We start from the raw sequence: 21,018 nt of genomic DNA, 5'->3' as shown, positions 1-21,018 counted from the left end.
AAAGTTGATTTGAGCCGCAAATTTAAAGAAAGCGTGAATGCGAGCTGCTGAGGGAGCCTGTGGTGAGACTCACAGGGATAGTCTCATTAGATAGATCATCTTGATACTTTAGCGTTTGAAACTATCGGCTGGAATGCCTTCATTACTGAGTATTCCTTGCAAAGTGAATGACTTTGACCGAGGATCTTGCTGCTGCCCGTCCCTCCGCCATCCGTTCCCCTTGCCTCCCTTTGAAAAACAGTAAAGGCGGAGGTGATGTTTAGGTCCTGCAAGAGTTCACTGTGGGTGAAATGCAGTAGCCCTCCGAGCAGTCAGGATGATTATCCAGCCGCTTTGACAAATTTGCCGACATCTGTTCCAGAGTCATTTTCGCTGCACAAATCTGCCATTAGCAAACAGTAAGGACTTTAATTAACTGAGCATACCAAAGAGCGAAACTCTGATAAAATGGCACCATCTGGAATAGAAGGATGTAAAATTCTCTCCTCAGCTGTGTTGAGTAGGGATTATATTAAAATTTGTCTTGATCACAATGATTCCCCTGCTGTGTAGGTTAGTAGCACAGGCCTTATGATTTGAAATACTTTGCTCAGGTGTGCCACAGCATTAAAATGTAAATTTCCTGAGCTTCCGATTCTTCCTTTGGCCTTTCGTTAACGCTCCATTAGTGCTTATTAACTTTGCATGCTCCACAAAGAGTCGTGGAGATCGACTTTGAGCTTCCAGGAGAGGTCAGCCACAACCCAACCGAGCGGTGTCCAGACCCTCGACAGCTGTTCTTCATAAACCTCTTTGGAAATGTAATGTCAAGCTGGGAGTCTCCCTAGAAAAACTCACTTGCGCACATAATCATGGAATTTGGGATATGATTTCATGGAGGGCTTTGTAGACCCCAAAGGCCATTTATGCCAAGTTCATGGAGCCCAGATTAAATATTTCTTCTTCAGACACACTCTTATTGTCTCTTGTACAGGCAGCATTGTATTCGTTTCGTTCCAGCAGGCTACCTCATTTAAATGCTTCCTTTGACCAGATTTTTAAGATTCTTCAATAAACGTGAAATTTGAATTTAGAAACTAAACTTGTTCCAATTTGGTTCAGGCTCATGGTTCCCAACTGAGTAAGTTTCACTCCTGACTGGAAGAAGTGATAAATTAAATCACTTGCAAGTCATCAGTCCTGGCTCCCACTGATCCATCTGAGGAGGGGGCAGGGGAAACCCGAAGGAGATTCTAAGAGGAGGCGTGTCCAGGGAACTCTGTCACTTGTTTCTTAGCAAGGGAGCAATACTTTCTGCCAATAAAATTAAAGTTCCTTGCAGCTTAGTTTGTATAACAGGGTAATTTGTTGAAAATATTTTGTATTTGGCAATAGTTTTTGAGAATCATGAATTACATGGTCTAAAATTATACATTCTACTTTTCAGTACCTTTGAGAGAAGGCTTTATGAAACAGCCCTAACACGCCCGCAGGCAGATGATGTACTCAATTGTGTAACAACAGTTCCCCATGGAAGCGACTTTTTTTTTTAAATTGAAGGTTGGTTTAGGAATTCAAGAGAAGGTTGCTACATAGTCCCTTGATAGCTGATAAGACAAGCACAAAAATGGGAGTTAAGAAATAAAGATTTTGGGGGCCAGCCTGGTAGTGCAGCGGTTAAGTTCGCACGTTCCACTTTGGCGGCCCGGGATTCGCTGGTTCGGATCCCAGGTGCAGACGTGGCACCACTTGTCAAGCCATGCTGTGGTAGGCGTCCCATATATAAAGTAGAGGAAGATGGGCACAGGTGTTAGCTCAGGGTCAGTCTTCCTCAGCAAAAAGAGGCAGATTGGTAGCAGATGTTAGCTCAGGGCTAATCTTCCTCAAAAAAAAAAAAAAGATTTTATTAAAAAAAGGAAGAAAGATTTTTCACCAGCTCTGTCGTTAAATTAGTTTTGTAAATTCTTTTGGATAATCTCTAGTTTTAATTTTCCATCTGTAAATGGGAATACAACATAATTCAAGAATTAGGTAATTAGGGGCCGGTCCCATGGCTGAGTGGTTAAGTTCACGCGCTCTGCTGCGTCGGCCCAGGGTTTCACTGGTTCGGATCCTGGGCACGGACGTGGCACCGCTCGTCAGGCCACGTTGAGGCAGTGTCCCACATGCCACAACTAGAAGGACCTGCAACTAGGATATACAACTATGTACCAGGGAGATTTGGGGGAGATAAAGCAGGAAAAAAGAAAAAAAAGATTGGAAACAGTTGTTAGCTCAGGTCCCAACCTTAAAAAAAAAAAGAATTAGGTAATTAAGAGAAAGCTCATGACTGTCTAAAAATGAGTAGCTTTTGCTACGTAGGCTTTTTCCCAGTCCTAACCTTATTTATATCAATCTGAATAAAGCCTTGCATTTTTCAGGTGCTGGACGTAAACATCTCTGATTAAGTTAAAAGTTTTTTACTTAACCAGAGACCTTTATAATACTGTTCTAGAACAACTACGTTCACCTTTTTAACCAAATCAAAGGCACTCAGTATCAGAACAATACTTCCAACTAATGCTGGTGTCTTCGGGTTAGCTTTTGTATTTTGTACAATTGTGTAAATATTTGTAACAGTATCATTTTTACCGCAGTACTGATTCAATGCCAAACAGTTCCATTGTTTTTCTAATTATCTTAAATCCAACTCCGAAATCCAAGTCACCAGGACACTGAAGAAATAAAAATTCACTCTTAGCCATTGTTGTGCCTCCTCACGTCCTCTTTCCCACCCCCAACACTGGCGCTGTGCTAAAGTCTCATAGAGCGGACTCTCAGATCTCTAACCCACACCAGGCTGAAATGACCAATGCCCAAGCCAGGCAGTGGCCTGACAGGTGGTTCTGCTGCTTCTGCACCAACATTCCTGGGGGCTTCAGGCCTTTGTCCAGCCTTGGAGCCCAGGGGTCTAGCGGCTGGCCCCAGAGCTGGGCCATATCACCACTCTCATCCAGGTCCTATTATCTCCCTGGGGCATTTCAAGGCCCACTCTTCCAGCTACTGTTTCTTATGCTGAGGTCGGCACTTTTGATCTCTATCCCTCCAAGTCCTTCTCTTTATTTCTTTCTCTCCCCACTCCATGCCCCCTCTGCCACAAACGATTTTCCTCTCCATGGGCCTTTATAAACCCAATGTTGATCAGTCTTTCTTGGGAGAGGAAGAGTTTTTCCTTCCTAATTAACTCTAATTCATATTTTTATTTACTTGTCGACAGTTTTACATAGCTGTTTGTTTCCTTTTTTAATGAAAGAGACCAGATGTTCCAGCATTCTTCCCCAATTCCAAAAATGTGCTTTTATTTCTGTGTCATCTTTTTGAAAAATTATGTAGCAGGCATCAATATAAAGCAAGATTCTCAATGTTAAGTCTTAGAGGTGATAAATGGGCGTTTTCAGACCTTGTCCTTCTAACTGGTGAACTTGGCTCTTTACCTCCCAGCAGCTCTGCTCTCTAAGTTAGCTTCCTTTCAGCTGCTCTAACCACTATGCACGTTTAAACTTTTTTTGGTTCAGTGTGAAACCCTCAGTCACTTATGTCTCATTCTCTCAGATGCTCCTTCAGTTGCCTCAGGTAAAAGTATTTTGTTTGAGTTTCTTGAAGTGAAAAAGAATTACGCTGTTAGTTGCCAGAGTTTCTTAGTCGATCCCAGCGAGGGTTGGTCTGAGAGCTACATTTCTAGACATTCTAAGGTATTACTTCCACTCCAACTGTCCTCTGCCTCTGTTCACAGTATTTTATTCCTGAAAGTCATCAGAGAGAGGGAGGATCAGGAGCAGTCACGCAGAGTGTGGACTATAACTTTGGAATTAATGAAAGTTGGCCCTGAAGTAGCGGCGCCTTCTCAGTCTTGTTTTGAGATTTTGAATGATAGTTTTCAGTCCTGTTCTGCAATCGAAAGTCCATATGGTAGTAATTATCTCCTTTAATTATGAAAGGAAAAGACCCAAAAGGAATAGCGATTAAGTAAAGCAAAAAAAAAGGGGGGGATTTTCTTCAATGAGAGAAAGCAGGTGAGTTGGAAGATTCTTTTTGAACAGAACACAAGCTCTTTGTCACATGTGAACTGGACACTGTGCCTTCCTGGAAGTCTTAAAAAGACACACAACCCCTCCCACCTGTCCTCAGATTTAAGGTGAGCAGCTGTTACAGGTCTTGGGCAGAGAGTCATTACTGACACCCTGTTAAAGTTTTGGGTAAACAAAGGAAAATGCCAGCCCCAGGATTAACTGGTTTAGTACAGAAGGACATTCTACTAATACAGTTACAAAAAGAATCAAAAACAGTTTCTTTAGTTATCACTGTAAGCATCTATTGGCATATATCTAGCCACCATTGTCAACATTATTAACGTTTTTGAGGTTTCTGTATTAACTATTGAAAGGAGTTTAAATTCAAAAACAAGTGAGTCCTTCAATTCGAATAGAGGTGAGAATAAAGATATTAGTATTTATAATTAAGAAAAGAAACTGTGATATCTAGCTAGTTACGTAGAGATTCATATAGCAAAGTATAACTGGCAGAGCCAATAAATGAATTATTCATGTATCTCATCAAATAAATGCTCCAGGTAAGACAGAATTACCATATTCCATTCAAGGCTTAGTCGTTTCAAAAATGGTACAGTGCAACTGAATATATTTGTACATGTAAAAGCTTAGTTAACACTCTTTAGCGCTCATCCCGTTTTTTTTATTTTTATTTTTTTTAGGTATAGAATCTATTTCAAGACCCTCAGTGCTTAGTTCTAACATCCTTTATTGTTGTGTAAAGTTTCTGGCTCACATAACATTCCAGTTAGGCAAGCTTAGAGGATAAAGGAAATTTTTAGTGGGATGACAAGGATGGGGCTTTCCAGACCAGAGGAGTGCTAAGTGGTAGAAAAGGATCAGCGATTTTCAGGGGGAGAGGGAACAGATGGCACAGACAGACTGCAGAGAGAAGGCAGTGTGTGCCTAGCTATGGGATTTCTCCTTCCCCTCATTTCCCTGGATTCAGCCTCAGCTGGGGCCCCAAAGGTCTATTTGAAAGTACATGATTTTTGGAGTCAAATCCTGATTCATCACCTGCTAGGTATGTAATTTGGGGCAAGCCACTTAAATGCTTTAGGCTCAATTTTCCTCATCTGTAATGTGAGGATTATAAAATGAGATAAAATGAGAGTCTCTCTTTCAGGGCCGTTGGGAGGATAATAAAAATATGTATAAAGCCCTTGGAACATTACCAACACTCAATAAGTGAAACTTCCTCCTTAAAAATTTCAGCCTTGCCTTTCATGTAAGTGAATTACCAAATTTGCTAGACAATATCTTCTTCAGCTTTAATTTTCAGCACAAAATAGCTCTGTGACTTTGAGAAATGCCCTTAACCTTTCTATGATTCGGTTTCTTCACATGTGAAATAACAAGAATAATACCTTGAGTGACGCTCGAGCTCTGCAAGGCCCTGGTGCTAATAGCATGCTCTCTAGTTTCTTCCTGCTCATAATTAAAGCAAAGTAAGGCATATGCAGCAAGATGCTTCATAATGCCACACAGTGCGATTGTCAGCAGCGTGGACTCTGCAGCTGGAGGACCTGCATTTCCACGTATGGTTCCTCCACGTGACACGGCTGAGTGATAGTGGGCAAGTCACATAGCTCTTTTATGCCTCAACTTCTTCATTTTCTGGACTCCCTTTGCACAATTTAATTTTCCAGTAGTGTTATAGAGAAAATCTTTTGTCTTCAAACTTTTATTACCTCATCTGTCCTGCTGGTGCTCTACTTCCAAATGTAATAAATAATTCTAATGAAAATATTAAATTGTTTTACCGTAAGTTGGCTAAATACCAAAACTTCATTCTCTCATCTCAATCAAACAAAAGTATGTTTCTACAGTGTGATTTCTCTTTTAGTTATAGGGCTATAAAATTATTATACCAAATGTTCGCTAGAAATTTGAGGTATTGTCACAAAATATTAGATTTTACTAAAATTGTTTACACAGAGAAGAGAATATGAAGGCAATGTATCCATTAATCATACACATTCATCATTTACTTGGTGGATTTTACTTTTCTCTTTTTTAGATATGCTTTTTTTGGTGAGGAAGATTGGCCCTGAGCTAACGTCTGTTGTCCATCTTCCTCTTTTTTTTTTCTCCCCAAAGCCCCAGTACATAGTTGTGTATCCTAGTTGTAAGTACGTCTAGTTCTTCTATGTGGGATGCCGCCACAATATGGCTTGATGAGCAGTGTGTAGGTCTGCGCCCAGGATCCAAACCAGTGCACCCCGGGCCGCCAAAACGGAGTGTGCAAACTTAACCACTTGGCCGTGGGGCCGGCCCCTGGATTTTGCTTTTCATGAGTGAACCTGAAGGTTCATGACATATGGTAACTGTACAAACATTTCTATATTCATGAAAGGTTTGGAACATTTCTTTTTCAATGTTAAGGATCTACCATAGTTAACAGGAAAAAATATTGTTCAATCAATATTTTTAACTTAATAGTAAGTTAGGAATTTGAACTACAAGGCCACTGGCATCTTTTCTAATGCTGAGGTCCTGTGATTTTTATGTGTTCCTTGAAATGTTTATTGGCTACTAAAAATGGCAACATTTGAAATGATCTCTAGAGATGTAATTAGCGTGAGTCAAAAAGGCTTTGTCCCAAGATACTGAATTGTAAATGCTATAAAATATTTTTAGTAAAGATTTTAAAATTATGTAAATTGTAAAGCTTCCCTTCCCTTTAGCAGATGTTTACCGTTATTCCTCATCCTAGCGGTAGGTTTACCCTAAAACTTGGGATCTGGGAGCTGTTGAATATGTAGAGAGACAGAGTCCTAGTCAAGGGCCATGAACTGCCCAGCTCAGAGAGACTAGGTATGCAAGGAGGGCATACTATTGCCTGCCATCTCATCTGCCTCTTATATTCAGGCTACTTGATCTTCATGACAAAATTTCTTGATTGATTCTACTTTAAAATTCCATCTTTCTCTTGCCATTACTTAAATGTTTATCATTTTATCCCACTAATAATTGTAGTAAAAATCAAGAATTTTAATGATAAAGATGCAACCCCAATTAAGAGCAACTGTTTACAGATTGGAGAAAATCTTCACATGCTTTATCACCATGTGGATAAGTTCAAAATCATCAGGAAGGTCTAGAGAAAAATCAATATGTGTATTACATGCAAAATTGATTTAACATGTTTCAAGTATGCTCATGTCATTCTTCTGTGCAAAATACATACGTACAGAGAAATGAAATCTGGTGACATAATTAGCATTTTCTTTTATAATAAATGCTATTTTTCAATGATAATTATCAGAGCTCTGAGTAAGTGAGAATCTCTCACCTTCCAAAACGTCATTTTCGTATCTTCTTTATCACATGATTGTTGGATAATAATAGCTGATTAAAATAAACCTTGCTGTTTCTATCAAATATAGGTTCATGGAGGTTTTAATAACTATGAAAGCAATATCTTGAATTCAACGTTATTTTTTATAACATCCATTAAGTTCCAAAGAAACTAATTCACGCTCCCTTCAGATTCTACATAAATCTAACACAACATTTGATTCTTTAAACTGGATTTTCTTCACTCACCAAAAAATATCTTCTCTTGCTTTAAGGAAACTACTCCCAGCCTTAATAATAAAACCTGATTCTCCAAGTTGTTAAAGAGAGTCTCACATGGGGACACACAGCTCCACTTTTCTTTCTCTGAGTTCCTTGACTGTGTTCTTTCCTTCAGGAGATGAGTTTCTGTTAGCTATTGGCTGTCATCACAACGATGTCTTCATAGGGTCTCTTGCTTTCATAATTTTACCAATAAGGCTTCCCATTTTAGCCAATAGAACACCTGATACAAGGCTAGATTCTTACAAAAGACCCAGGGAAAACACAAGGAAAATAACAAGCAACAAAGTCATCAAGCCATGAAATACCACCTGTTCTCCAGGGTGCCTGCCTCAGTTGCACCGTGGCCCCTCTCTGCTCAGTGCTGTTGGCTCCGTTGTAGGGTCTACCACTCAGTTGACTTCCTGGACATGCACATTCCTCAAAGCTAGCCAGAAAATAGTTTCTTCCTCTACTCACTGAGAGCCTTCTTCTGGATTTATTTTCTTTTTCAAAGAACTACCTCATTCCAGGATGAATGAAATCAGAAATAGTCATACTCTTCATTGGAAAGACCATGACTGAAGCCCACGACAGAATAGTAACCACCTCCGTATACCTCAGTGGACCCAATATTCCCACAGGAGATAAGCACAGGGGCAACAGGGAAGCAGGTCGTTTGGATTTCTCCATAAACAGCCTTCCTTTAACCAGCTGGAGCAATAGATCTATAACAATGGGGAGAAAAGACCTAACTACCTGAGTAGGAATCATGAGAGAAAACTTTGCAGTAAAGTAGAAATAACAACCAATGGAGAATCTCATTGTGTTTTCTAGGCCTGACTCAAATGCTCAATATCTATGTGACTTTGGGCAAGGGGCTTTTTTACATGAGCATGTCAGAGTCCTCAATTGTAAAATTCCCACAGTCTTTTTCATATCTATGAGTTCCACATTCTTCAAAGTGGAACGTGCCTAAATAAACAATCCTGATTGATAGACGTCCACCATATCCTTACTTGCAAAGTATGTTCTGGGTTCAGATTAGGAGAAGATATAAAATGTAGGTGTAGAAAACTTATTGAATTGTTTATTTGCTAAATAATAGGTGAAATGTGGCAGTTTCCCCCCGTAATTCATTTTATTAGGATTAAGAGTTTTACATCTGATTGTATTATTAAAATGGAGTATAAACAGTGCAGTGAAAGTAATGCTTTTAATGTAAAGACTTTTACTAAGATATTTGATACAAAATCATGGCCTTTGTGCCCCAGATCTTGAGGTCTGTGTTGGTGTCTGTCCCAACTGACCAATTGTTTTGTTTTGATGAAATTTTTGGTTAGCTTGATCTGTAGCTGATATTCTCGTAATCTTAGCTATTAAAATCCAAGCCTCTATTCCTCTCTGATATAAGAAAATGTTGCATAATTGACCATTTACTGGCTGATGTTGATATTATGAAATTGACACTGAATTTCCTAAACTTCGTTTTCCTTATCTATAAAATGGAAATTATTATACTCACTAAGTCATTTCTCCATAAGTAGTTTCTTTTTCCTCAGAAAGGTGACAAAGGAGCCAAAGCATAAACTTTCAGTGTCACATGGGCTCTTTTCATTCCCTTGTCCATTTTTGCCTAATTTGGGACCATGTAAATCAGGAAAGAAACGTTCAAGACCACAGCAGGGGTGATTGGTTTTATCATCAAAAGGCCTCAATTAGGTGTCAGCAGATCCTTTTAAGTGTGTTCCCCGGCTTCTGATATGACTGCCCGTAACATTCAGAACTTTAGTGAGAAAGTGAAAACCAGTTTTAGGTAATATATCTTTTCATTAAAGAGAAATAGGGCTCCACTTTGGCTTTCTTCCCTACACTGGGTCCTCTTCCTCCTCAGTGGAATCTGTCTTGTGTTTATTTTCTTCTCCGCAGCCAGTTAACAGCATTTATTGATCCCTGCTGTGGGGAGAGATGTTTATTTCCTCCACTATTGCCTGTGCCCATTGTTCATTCCGAGTCTTCCCCTCTCTCTCAAGGTGTCACAATAGTCCTCTTCACGACAGATTGTTTGCCATTATATGGATTCTTTTTTGTTGCTATTTTAATGGGAAATGTCATGGGACTTGCAGAGGGAAGCAGTTATCAGAAGAAGTATTTTGCAACCACTATTTAGCCCATTGGAAAAGTTGTACAACTGCAAAAACTGTATGGAAATGCTTGGGAGTTCAGTTTTTCTGCATCATTCCTTTATATTTTGCTTTATGAATAAGTATTGGTATGAGCCGATGGGAATACACCTTTATATTGTGCTCTTATTTATACTTGCTAGCAGTAAAAGTCATGGAGTTGATTTAAAAATCAATGAAAATCAATGTAACACCAAATTTATAAAATTTAGCACAAATTATCGTATAATGACAACTCTTTGGATTTTCAGTTTACATGTCATTTCAACATCCAATATCTGATTGAAATCTCTTTTTGCTGGGTAAGGAAGTTGAGATCTAGGGAGGGGAAGTGGTTTGCCCAGGGTTGCTCCGTTGGTCATTGGCATCCGCCTGACTCCCAACCACTCCCTTTCCACCCAACAAGGAAGGACACCTCCATTTGCTGCTGATTCTTGGGGGTACTTAGATTTCCCTTATTTCTCTAATTCCTCTTGTCAAAATTTGCAATGGTAGAGAAAAGAAGAATGAATAAGAAAAATATATTACTGCAAAATTATGTTGGTGTTAAGGAAGTTCTTCTGCATACGCACACTTTATATCCTTATGATACGTTTTATTATAGACTTATGGAATGAATATCCTGCCTCATATTTGAGTATAATTCCTTAAAAGTGCTCTATTGACATAAGTGAAGTAAGTTCAATTTAAGAAAAGAACTTTATGTATGACTACAAATTTGTTTTCATTATTATAATACTCTATTTTTTCTAGTCTAAATAATGGGGAAATTGTGTGAACATATTGAAAAAGTATCAAAATACCAATTTTAAAGTAGCTATTAAAACTGTAAAATGTAGGGAGCTGGCCTGGTGGCGTAGTAGTTGGGTTCGCGCACTCCACTTCTGCAGCCCAGGGTTCTCTGGTTATAAGCCCCAGGGTGCGGACCTGCACATTGCTCATCAAGCCATGTTGTAGCACGGCAGTATCCCACATAGAAAACAGAGGAAGACTGGCACAGATGTTAGCTCAGGGACACTCTTCCTCAAGCAACAAGAGGAAGATCGGCAACAGATGTTAGCCTAGGGCCAATCTTCCTCCCAAAAACAATGACAACAAAACCAACTATAAAATGTAAAATGTGAATAATTTTAAACATGCCTCTTACAGTGAAGAAATGATTTGTGACTTGCAACATGGAAACAATGACTGTTCTCTTCTGTCATTAGTTTTAAAGAATTTTTTTTATATTTAATGAATGAAGACTTCAAAGGATCCACACACAGAATTTATCAAATAAAAATTACAATGGGTTCTTTGGATGACATTGATGTTTTGGTAAACAGAATATATAAGTCATCATTTAGAATTTATCATCATGTATAAATGAAACATGAGATCAGCGTCAACTTGTGTCATCATAAATGTTTTATTGGGATAAATGTTTGTCCTTGTTCTAGGAATAAAAATAAGCATGGTTGGGGCTGGCCCTGTGGCCGAGTGGTTAAGTTCGAGCGCTCCGCTGCAGGCGGCCCAGTGTTTCGTTGGTTCAAATCCTGGGCGCGGACATGGCACTGCTCATCAAACCACAATGAGGCAGCGTCCCACATGCCACAACTAGAAGGACCCACAACGAAGAATATACAACTATGTACCCAGGGGCTTTGGGGAGAAAAAGGAAAAATAAAATCTTTAAAAAAATAAATAAATAGAAATAAGCATGGTTAAAAATTTACACAAATAACTTGGACTAACATAACACAGAAAATTGGTATATGGGTTAGAGTATTCAACACAACTTATAATAAATAAATGTAAATGTGCTTTTTCACTCACCTCCACCCCAAAAAGAGATGCTTTAAACCTAGTTTATGGCAATTTTTGCCACCTAAAAACAAAGTTCCCAATTAGAATAGATTTTTTGACCCAGTGATCCTTTTTCTAGAAATTTGTTCTAAGAGAAGACATTGAAAAAAGAAATCTCCAGAAAAACAAAAATGTTCTTTGTAGTATAATAGTATAATTTTACCAGAAAAAATGGAAATCATCAAAATTTGTGCCCAAAAATAGAGGAATGTATAAATAAGCTATATCATATTAATTCAAAAGAGTATTATGCAGGCATTGAAAATAACAAATATAATAATAATTTTATTTATATATTTTACAGTTTACAAGGTATCTTTTTAATAATATCTCATTTGGTGATGGTGGAGACAAGGAAAAAATTCTTATGAAATGTTCAAAGTGAAATAGTAAATAAAAAATTTGTATACAAACTATGAATAACCACATAAAACTCTACACGTGGATAAAGATTGGAATACATATATATGTGAATATATGTAGATAGATAGATATACACATACACTGCACAGGTGAGGGGGTGTAGATACTTTCTTTAATATTAAGGTATTTAAACTTAAACAAAAACTTGATATTAAATGCCTAAATTTTAAACAGGAGACATAGTGTGATTATTCCCTTTGAATAAACTGAAAAATAGGCTTTTCATGATAGAATAGAATCCATAAAACAGATCTTTTACTAGTATTTCTATATGAATGCATAAATTGTGTTTTCAATTGTTTTTTTAATCAACCAAGATGAAACTTAATACATGATATTAGCTCATCCCATAAAAATAAAATTTAAGTGTATTTAAACTTTATTCAGCTTCCAAAAATAACTCTGGAATTCTAACATTAGCTCAATTAAAGAGTAGGAATAATGCAAACACATACATTTGCTAATTACAGCCCAAATGAAGATATAACATAAGTAAAAGTATTTACTGTATTCATTAAGAGAGTTTATTGGAGATTGTTGTTTTGTAAATATCAAACTTACCTATATTTGAGCCTCTAGCTCAATAATATCTGAAGAGCACAGTGTGCTCCCAATTTCATTTGTGTTGACTTTCTGTTTAAAGAGCAAAACCCATCCCCTTGAAATATAGCCATGTTCATCTAATGAACCTTTTTCTCTATCTCAGCATGTCAGAAAAATTTATTTCAATTTAAAAAGGAAAACATGAGGCTGGCCGTGTGGCATAGTGGTTAAGTTGTGCACCTTCTGCTTCAGTGGCCCAGGTTCACAGGTTCAGATCCCGGGTGTGGACCTACACCACTTGTCAGCCACACTGTGGCGGCGACCCACATATAAAGTAGAGGAAGGTTGACACAGATGTTAGCTCAGGGCTAGTCTTCCTCAGCAAAAAAATAAAATAAAATAAAAATAAAAAAGGAAAACATATGGCTATGACTTAACTCTTGAAAGGTAAAGTGCTCAATTTATGTGGATTTGGTCTTGCTGTTTCTCCAGTTCCTCAAATGTTATTTTAGCAAACAAACAAATAAAACATTAGTAGGTGAGTGAATTTTAGGCTGCATCTAAATATTCTTGACTGACTTCAAGACTTTTTGTGCTCAACACTTCTGTTCTCAAGAAATATATACATTGAGGACCCAAGTGTGCCGTTTAATTACCAGGCTGCTATTTGTTCATTTTCTTGAAATTCCTGAGTTCTCTGTCGCCTGGCTCCTGGTTAGGTCAGAAAGATATATGGAACATCCACAAGGGCAGGTAAGGCCCAAGTCACGTCAGCAATGCAGTCTCTCCCCTAGGCACCCGCTCACCTCCAAAGACATTTGTGTTGCCATTACTGAAGAGATCTCTCTGAAATATGTGTTAGAGCAAGATCACTTTTTAGAAGACAGTAGATTTTCTTGGTCATGTGTATACTGTTAGTTCATAATTCCCCTTTTAGAAATATGTAGTGACTCCCAAACTATGATTAGGTATTCATGAATGCATGTCATGCTATTTCTATTTGCACCATATCCATGCTCTCTATATTTGAGTTTACACTCACACAGACACCTGTCACTTCCCCAATCTCCCTTTTTTCTATTCTAAAAATCAGTGAAACTATTCTGTATTTTTCTTATGTTGTAATACTGCAGCATCTAGAATTTCTTATGTGTACTCATGAATTTTTATTTATTAAATTTTTTTGTTTTTTGAGGAAAGTTAGCCCTGAGCTAACATCTGCTGCAAATCCTCCTCTTTTTTCTGAGGAAGACTGGCCCTGAGCTAACATCCGTGCCCATCTTCCTCTACTTTATACGTGGGACACCTACCACAGCATGGCTCGTCAAGCGGTGCTATGTCCATACCTGCTATCCGAACGGGTGAACCCCGGGCCCCCAAAGTGGAACGTGCACACTTAACCGCTGCACCACCGGGCCGGCCCCACTCATGAATATTTTTAATGCAGACGGTAAGAATAATGACAGTTACAGGTCTAAAGGCTGAATTTTTACACTTTCAGAGATTATAAACTTGGTGAATTGTCTTTGTCAAGAAATATATTTTCAAAAAGGATTCCCACATATCATGAACTAGAATTACTGGTTTCCTTTTTTCTTCCTTTCTTTCCATGTTTTTTTCTTTCTTTCTTCCTTCCTTCCTTCCTTTTTTTATACTACATGGTAATAATAGTCATTGCAGAACATTTGGAAAATGGAAAAAGATCAAGAAGAAAATAAAATTGCTATAATCTCACTATCTAGAGATAATAGTTATTAACATTATAATGCATATTTTTCTATACTATTAAATATGTATTACAAAATTTAGATAACATTGCACACACTATTTTATAATATGCTTTACTCAGTAAATGTACCATAAAGTATCTTAAAAATCCTAACATAGTGCTCTAAATTTCAATCATTATTGTGCTATGGCACACGGATGTATCTTAGTTTAAGATACATTAAAGGGCATAGACACTGATACTTTGAAGGTTTTACCCTCAAGGATCCCCTTGGTAGAAAACAGGAGCACCGATGTTCCTGTGTGTCGCCAGTCTCTGAGAGGAGCCCTTACCCGAGTCCTCCGGTGGAACAGCAGCTGAGGCTGTAATCCTCCGGCTCGGGCTGCCAGGGGGCTGAGAGCCCTTCCTGCAGACCGCCTGACCATAATGTCCCGTCATGCTGTGAGGGAGTGACAAGTACACTGCAAGACTGCAAGACTATTTTCACAGAAATTTCAAATATCTCCAATGATCTTGATTGTATATTTTAAAAGAACTTTAAGTGCTCAGAAATACCTTCCCTGCGTTCACAAAGGGATAATCTTCAGAATTTTTTTCCTTTTATTCATACTTCTAAGTATTTCTTTTACTAAAACCACTCAAATATATTTAGGAGAGCATTCAGTAAAACCAGGACAGTTGGTCTTCACATCATAGAGTAGAAAATACATTAATAGATACATCTTTTTGCGTCCAGAAAGAAAATCACCATCCAGTAAAACAGAGAATAATGTTTAAAAATACAGTAAGTTATGACTGCTCAGGAAGTGTTCAATTTCAAGATTTTAACGATATGTAGGCTGACTTGACATACGTATCTTTAGGCATCCACACAAAATAGTTGAAATCCTGAAAGTTTACACGTTTCAGATTACTCTAAATTTTCCCCCAAATGACCTTCAACGTTTTAACAGTATTTGCTCCTCGTGGCTAATAGGTTTCATCGTGTGGGGTTGTTTCTAAGGCCTAAGAAAAGGAGTCAAATTGAAGGGAAGAGCCGGGAAAACTGTGTTCGAAAAATATTTTTTCTCATTAGATTACAAACTAGAAACAAGTCCATCTTACTCATCCATGAACCCAGTTCCACCCTACGTGGGAAGAGTCTGAGACTTTGAAGCCGGATCTCCTTGCTGTCCGTGTGAAGTTGAACACCTCCACCGGGACACGTCAGGAAGACGGCATCACTGGCGAGGTAGCAAGATCCAAATAGAAAACCAAAACATCTTATTGACTTTCTTCACCCATTGCAAATACTGACCCATGCCTCCAAATGCTTTCTTCTTCACACGTTTAAACTTTAATACAAATTTCTTTTCAGTACATGATTCTTAAATCAGGATCTCAAAATCCAAGAGAAGAAATGAAGGCTCTGAGACAGAAAGGGAAGAGGCAATGTGCTCGTCTTTTCTTCCTTTGTGGAATTACTCTCAGGCAAACACTAGCTGAGTGTTTGCAAAACAAAATACCTTAATGAGACAGTATAATCGCTTGAAGGAAGTGCCCACAATTATGTTTTCATTTTTATTATTTCTGAAATGAGAGATAATTGAAAGCTTTGCCAGTGGATTTTTGTTTTGTTGAAAGATTACAGCAATAGTGTCGAATTTTTTTTTTTTTAATAATTCTGACTGTGGTGGTTTTTTCATCCTTTCTTTGGAAATAAAATGGGCTTGGGAATGAGAGCTTTTTCACTTTACCATATGTTATATATGTCATTATACACTTCACACTAGATTAACTCTTTTTTTCACTTCATCTTTAGTTAAATATGATACCACCAGAAGAAGTGAGTTGTACTGAGCGTCAAAATGCATATTCTAAGCAAAAGTCACAATGAAATGAACACCAAATAGCTGAGGACCCTTGCCTTCTTTAATGTGGGCTGATTGGCTGTTTAGGATGTTGTTAGTGTTTTGGGTTTTTTTATTCAGAATTTGACTTGAAAAGTTGAGATTAAAGTACCTGCCTTTATTCTTTTTCTTCATCGTTTATTGTGACTTGTTACTAATTTAGTTGGTGGCCCAGTTATAGTTCTCTCTTTAATAGAAATGTCGGAAACAAACTGATTGTATCTGCAAAATTGTCAAACTGATAGTCGTCTTTCTGAGGCTGGATTTGGGGAGGCTAGGAAGGCTGGTTTTATGCAGGGATTTTGGATAGTGCACTTTGCAGATGGAAGTGCTAGAAGCAGGGGCAAGGTAGAAGCCTCCAATGGCATTCTCAGGAAAGATTGCAAAAATATGGCAAAGCGAGAGTGCAGGCAGGAACAATTTAGCCTACATGGTGGATTTGGTATGCATTGACCTGCCAGCTTGCAGATACAATTTCAGGGTTCCTTTCAGCTGGCAATGCCACTTAGAAAGGGGAGAGCAGAAACATGTACCTTGTAGGCCTGCCGTTCAGGCTGTGCCTCTAGCTTTTCCAGTAACACTGGTAGAAAGAACCTGCATTTTATTAACATCCTTAGACTCAGCAGACTGAAAATTATGACTCTGCAGCTATACTCTAAACTACAGTTAAAAAAAATGTCTCTCTGCTACATTTAAGGGGAAAAGATTCCCTTGCTGTCTCGTGGGCATTCCTAAGGATCTGATAATTTAAGGAAATTAAAAAAAAAACAATGCATTGCGTGTATGTTGAAAAACAGAGTGATATCTACTATAGAGGAAGACCTCTGAACTTGTGTCTTCAATCTGAAGATAAGAAGGACCAAATTTACCAAAGAATTATTGGGGCTGGCCCTGTGGCTTAATGGTTAAGTTAGGTGTGCTCTGCTTCAGTGGCCTGGTTTCATGGGTTCAGATCCCAGGCATGGACCTACATTCATCAGCCATGCTGTGGCAGTAACCCACATACAAAGTAGAGGAAGACTGGCACAGGTTTTGGCTCAGGGTGAATCTTCCTCAAGCAAAAAGAGGAAGACTGGTGGCATATGTTAGCTCAGGATGAATCCTCCTCAACAACAACAAAAAAGAATTATTGGCATGTATTAAGAAAAATTGGGGTTTTTTTTCCTGTATCTTGCAACAACTTCATTGTTAAAGAATCAAAACGTGTTTTTCTAAAAATTTCTATGCTCTTTAATGAAAGTTAACTTGTCTAGTAAATACTTTCAAGGAGGTTTCTTGGTAACTTGGTAAAGAATTCCAAGAAATTCTAAAGAATTTTGCCTTCCCTATCCCCATTATTTAAAAAAACAAACTTAATTTTCTTTCTCTTTCTGAGAAAGTTATAGGTTAACAAATTTTCTCCAAATATGGGACTCTAGGCCATGCAGACCTTGTTTGTAATTGGAGCCCCACCACTCACCAGTAACAGTGCACAGGCTAATTATTTTCATCTATGAAATTGGAATAATAACAACTACATCGTAGGATCACTATGAGGATTGAGGTAATATTCATGAAGCTCCCAGCCTTCTACATCTCATAAGAGAGGTGCTCACATTGTCAGTTCCTTTCTTGTTCCCTGCTGGTCTCCCTTTTCTGGTCCCCCCATTCCAACAACCTAATCTCTAAATAATGCATACGTAATTGTAGGAACATTAGCTTGAAAGCCCAGATGCATTTGTTACTGAATTAACTCAGCAGTAAACTTGGCATTCTGTTCCCAACCTTTCCCCGTCATTAATCCAGACGGGCAACCCCCTCAAACACAGGAGTACACGAGGACACCAGGCGAACCGTGAAACCAGCCACGCACGTGAGCATTTTCTATCAGGGTTTCAGCTGGTCTGGTTCTGCCTCAAAGACCACACAGAGCTCATGTTGCTCATAATTAACTGACTCTGGCCATGTGGTGGCTGCCATCAAGATCAGCCATAAGGAGGACAGTAGTTCAATAAAATCCTGAACTCTATTTATAGCCTATTGAAACAAACACTTTGCTGTGAAGCCCAAGGAGTCCTTGAGAACACAGAAAGTAATTCACTTGTCCCAGGACTAACTCGGGCAATCAAAGGGAGGAAAATGCAGTGAGTACATTTTTCCTAGCACTCTATAATTCACAAAGTATTTTCTCCTACACGTTGTCCCATTTCAGCCTCACACCAAACCAGGAGGTAGATGAGCTGACACTAGTAGTAACAAATCCCCATTTTATAGATTACAAAACTGATGCCTAGGAGGTTAAATTGCTCAAATTACACAGCTGGTGAACCGTGGTGGTTGGAGGAGGGGAGAGGAAAGTAACTCAAGAGCAAGAATAATTTCCTGATAAAGCTGTTGATCTAAACTTCAGTAAATCATTGTTTACTTATAAGAAAAATTACATGACTAAGAGAAATGTTTTGTAATGTACTTGCAAGCTTAAACGTTGTTCCCTCCCCGTTTCTGTTGGGAAAACCAAAATATGAGAAATAAAAACCTAGAAAGACTCTACCAGGAAATATTTATAAACATGTTTGGATCTGTCTATAGCACATACTTGCACACGATTATATTTTAGTCAAGAAGCGCCTTCTTGAAACCCTTCCAAATTAAAATGTGCCTAAGCCAAGATTAATCTGGAAAAAGATAGTAGGAGTTTTTATGAGAAATTTTAATTGATTCTGCCAGTCATCTCTGAAATAAATACATCTTTACTATCTTTTTAGTATGGGGGGGTTTGCATAATTCCAGTATGGACATAAAAAGCAAGACTTCATTCATATAATTAGTTTATGAACCAGAAATGATTCTACTCTTAAAAGAATTATTTTATTTTGATTTTGGCAAATACTTGAATTTTTTAAGACCTTCCTTTAAGCCTCGTTACCTGGAAAGGGTATGCAAAAACTTTTTGGCTTGAGAAGGATGTCTGGGCAATTAGAACAGCTACGCTGAAGTCTGTGTGTGTGAGAGCGAGAGAGAGAAAATTATTGCTTAAAGAGTGACCCTGGATTAGCAAATTGGCTCGGTGCCATTTGGAGATTCTCAGATTTACTGCTTCTCTAACTGTTCTCGAAGCTCTGATTTATGGAGATCAGAATCTCTTGAAAGGCAAGGTGTCTGGAGTTTAGGGTCTTTCCTTGCCGGTCCCTCCTCTCCCACACACTCTTTTTGCCTGTGTTCACCTTGTGGCGACCTTGCAGGACTCAGCGTTTTTACCTGAGCTCATTAGCTGGGGAGCCCACTAGCACGCAGAGAGGGCAGTGGTTTCCATTCCTGGGTGATGGAGTCATGGGAGAAACTGCAGCGAACCAACAGAGAGACTAGGACCCGAGCTGGCTCGAGGGCTTTAAGCGGCTCAGGGCAGAGCAGCTGCTCTGTCTCCCAGCCTGCAAGTGCAGCCTGCGTTTGTCACTGACCACTGAAGTGTGTGTTTGTGCAAGGTGAGAACTGGGTGTTTTTTCGTTAATTTGGAGACAAATTGCCAGGTATTGCTGTTGATTGTGTTGCTAATTTTGGGATATTTATGTCACCACAATTCCAGGATGTAAATGGTGTGTGGTTTTATTTATACTCTTGTTTTCTGTCACGATCCATTCAGCTAGCCACGGTGTCCAAATTGTGGCAACAGATTGGACCTAGTGCTGTTCTTTCGCTGAAGTGGGATCAGTTTAGTGCCGTTTGCTTGGATTCTTTCATTAATTGCTGCTGCCAACTGATAAAGCTGTTCATATACACGATTCCAGTGCCTATTTGAAAGCGTATGAAAACTGCTTCAGATGGAAATCTGAATTGCTCCTTTTTGGAGTGCTTGCTGGGGTGTGTTCTTGGCTTCACCCATATTTTAGTGGTTGAAACTTTGGAGAGAGCAGAGTGCCTTAGGGTCTGACCTGGTGATGAAAGTAACATGGGAGTTTTCTGTTAGTGTTTGTCAAAATGAAAACTTCTGCTTGGTCATTGGGGGGGTGTGTGTGTGTGTGTGTGTGTGTGTGTGTGTGTGTGTGTGTGTATTTGTAAAAACTGATTGAGAACCAAAAGAAAACCAAATAATACTTTGCTATCTTTTTATATACTTATAATTGATTCGATCAGCTTATAAAGCTTTTGTTATCAACATATTTGAATTTTGGAACTTCGTATTTTGTGTACACAAGGACAATACAGCCACAGTGTGCACTTGCGAAGTTATGTGGGGACATGGAGCTTGTACTCACTGTGAGTACAATAGGAATCCAAAATGTGCTCTTGGCTAAATGGACAGGCCTTAATCCTGCACCAGTTCTGTATGTTAGCTACTTAACTGAATCCATACAAAATATACAGAAGATATATTGTATTATTGTATCTAAATAAATATACGAGAGATTTGTATTCATGAAACACGTGATCTAGAAAAGGGAAAGGTATGGGAATTTGGCATTGTATAAATAGATTAAGAGGGAGTTGGAAAAGCTATCAAATTTTAAATGGAGGAAAAAGATGATACATTAAAATGAGGAATAATTATGATGGAGTACTCAAAAGTACTTCAACTGCTCAAAAGTTCATGTCTAATGAAAGAATAGTGGCATATTTAAGGAAATTCAGAGTCAGCAGAAATGAAGCCAAGAGCAAAAATTCTTAATAAAACATGTTCTCAACCTGTGAAATGTCCGTATCTGCCTTAATTAAGTTGAATTCTGTTGCTGAGATTGATAAAAGTGGAATTTAAAAAAATGTATATTTTAAAATTTTATTTAAAATTGGTCTCAATCTGGGTA

The 21,018-nt window shown here is 38.4% G+C and overlaps 1 protein-coding gene across 9 annotated transcripts in view; it reads left to right on the top strand.

The window, feature by feature from the left end:
• ARHGAP24 (Rho GTPase activating protein 24) overlaps positions 1-21,018 on the top strand; it is a 705,468-nt gene that overhangs the window by 527,996 nt on the left and 156,454 nt on the right. The window contains exon 1 of one of the 9 annotated variants that reach the window (XM_070505418.1): positions 19,281-19,701. The exons of the other annotated variants lie outside the window; for them this stretch is intronic. The gene's annotated coding sequence lies outside the window, so the exon portion shown is untranslated. Of the gene's footprint in view, positions 1-19,280; positions 19,702-21,018 lie in introns of those variants that run through there. 9 annotated transcript variants of the gene reach the window in all.

Source organism: Equus asinus, chromosome 3, assembly GCF_041296235.1.
Source record: "Equus asinus isolate D_3611 breed Donkey chromosome 3, EquAss-T2T_v2, whole genome shotgun sequence".
In the NCBI taxonomy this organism is placed as follows: Eukaryota; Metazoa; Chordata; class Mammalia; order Perissodactyla; family Equidae; genus Equus; species Equus asinus.
The sequence above is the reverse complement of the archived record's forward strand: the minus strand, read 5'-3'. Positions and strand labels throughout refer to the sequence as shown.